This window comes from Chiloscyllium punctatum, chromosome 48, assembly GCF_047496795.1.
Source record: "Chiloscyllium punctatum isolate Juve2018m chromosome 48, sChiPun1.3, whole genome shotgun sequence".
NCBI lineage: Eukaryota > Metazoa > Chordata > Chondrichthyes > Orectolobiformes > Hemiscylliidae > Chiloscyllium > Chiloscyllium punctatum.
In genome coordinates this window covers 4,147,813-4,150,231 of record NC_092786.1, presented here as the reverse complement: position 1 = coordinate 4,150,231, position 2,419 = coordinate 4,147,813, and the positions used below count along the sequence as shown (strand labels likewise).

The 2,419-nt window shown below is 43.5% G+C and overlaps 1 non-coding gene across 1 annotated transcript; it reads right to left on the bottom strand.

Annotated features, from left to right (window-relative positions):
* Positions 1–1,017: 1,017 nt before the first annotated feature.
* Positions 1,018–1,099, bottom strand: trnas-gcu (transfer RNA serine (anticodon GCU)). Its single transcript has one exon. It is a non-coding gene; the product is annotated as a tRNA-Ser (tRNA).
* Positions 1,100–2,419: the final 1,320 nt, after the last annotated feature.

The following is a 2,419-nucleotide window of genomic DNA, read 5'->3' as shown; positions in this document are numbered from 1 at the left end:
AGGCTAATCAAAGGCACGCCTGAGAATTCATAGAGGCCTGGCACTCCAACCACAATGCCATAAACAAACACATAGATCTAGATGGAAATTGTCAACCCCTCAGAAAACGAACAGGAAATGACATCACCACAAACCCCAGGAACCCCATCGAGGAGAAAGATATAAATAGAAAGCAGGAGACAACAGATTCTCTTCACTTGGAGGTCGCCACTGATGATGATGTTACCTCGCCAAGTAATGAAACGTCTGGATATCAAAGCTACAGCTGAGCAAGCAAACCTTCACCCTACATTTTAAATTATTTTTCATGTTTATGTTGCATGAATCTGCGGTCATTGATCCACAGTTTAGTTTCACTCCCTAAAGGTAACATGCTGATTTCTCCAGTTGTTCATAGTTCAATGTGATGCATCCAGTGTGTGCATAACGAGAGGGAGCTTGCTTCCCACATCTTGTGTTTATCTGTGCCTTATGTCCAGCATTCATCAATGGCGAGAGCAAGGGGCGAGGGCGAGACCAATGTGTCAGTCTTTCCGTGCCCATGCACGGCACCAACATTGGCAATTCTCCACTGTGCATTTACAGCCAGTTCTCAGTGCCCCTACACCCACGCCCTGCCCCTTTGAAGTATCGCCATCATTTTGTGCTGTCTCGCTGTGCTCTTCTCACCAGGATAAATTACGTCTACTCAACATCCTTCATATTTCATCTGACAAAAAGTTCATTAAGAATCCCTTTGCATAAACATGCACTTCTCAGCTCTCGGTATTTGATTTTCCTGGATATCTTTCATACGAAAAAACGTTCACAGCAACTTGATTACTAAAAGGAAACCGCGTTTCCTTTCATTATCCCAATGCAACCTACATTTCAACACAGCTTAGTCAAGAGGCTCAAACCATTCTTTGAAATTTTGTAATCGCGTAAATGCATATAAACTGACCATTAGCGTTCCAGTTTCAACACGACAGCTGTGATCATCTGAAAACAGCACCACGAAAATGCCATTAATGACAGCGACGAGAGTGGGATTCGAACCCACGCGTGCAGATCACAATGGATTAGCAGTCCATCGCCTTAACCTCTCGGCCACCTCGTCACAGATGCTGGAACAGCTATGACCTTATGAATAATTGAATTGGGTAAATTATGCAGAGCAGCAGATATTTCTCCCTGGTGTTGGTAAAATGATAAATAACATAGTACGGTTCCAAGACTATGGTCTGACCCCTGGGTTGTGGGGCAAGTGCACTCCCACTGTCACACAATGCACACAGTGATCTGAACAAAAATGAGGAAATGAATATGTAACAAGGTCTGTTGAATTCTGTGAAGATTTGAAGTCAACGGAATGAAGAACCCGAGACAGCAGGAGGTGTTCTTTCAATAAAGAGTTGAATAGAGCTCTTAAGGATAGTGCAATCAAGGGTTATGGGGATAAGGCAGGAACAGGATACAGATTGAGGATGTTCAGGCCATGATCATAATGAATGGTGGTGCTGGCTCGAAGGGCATGATGGCCTACTCCTGCACCTGCTGTATATTGTCTATTAAATTGCCTGTGAGGAATTGTTTTCCAGACTGGAGGAGAGTGCATAGTGCTCAATGTCATTATTCGGAACACCTAACTTCCGCTCAGATGTTTTTGACACGCACTTGTGTACAGAACAGACAATTTCAAAATCCAAAATAAGGCTAACCTGACAATTGAAGGCAACAATGCAAAAACCTTGATGTGTATCATTTTCCTGCACTGTGCGACACCAAGTCACTGTATGATCACAGCAACACAGTGAGCAAGTGTCAGAAGGAAAATGAGTGCAGTGCCAGAGCGCATGCTGGGAATAGCAGGTGACACGCGGGGAAGTGAATTTCCCACAACAGGAACACTTCTCAAACAGCGGACTGCGGTGGAAGAATTCAGAGGGGGTTTAAACTTTGAAATTTGATGCCAGAGACCCAATGGAGACCTGTCATTGAGTCTGTTAAAGATGAAGATTTTAAGATTTCTACAGATGCAAAACAAAATAAAAAGCTAATGGGTTAGTGAAGGCAAAAGATGAAATTGTACATTTCATCAATCTACCCATCTTTACAATGAGTACCTCATCACTTTCCTCACTCAGGGACTGAACCACTGGTGAAGATGATCATATAATCCCCGTTACTAGCCATGGAATCAGAGAAACTCGGTTTCCCAAACGTTAAGGTAAAACCAGGAATGTGGAGGTAAGCATTAACGTGTTGCTCCTGTGCTGAAGGTGACCAGTGCACTGTATCTCTGTTTCAGTATAGTGGGCTGTGCTCTGCAGAAGTTTCAATTCTGAGCCTCACATGGAGCAGCTTTAATTTGTCGTCGTGTTGAGGAATACGGACATAAGGTGATATTGAGCAAAGCGCAGTTTATGGGAAAATACCC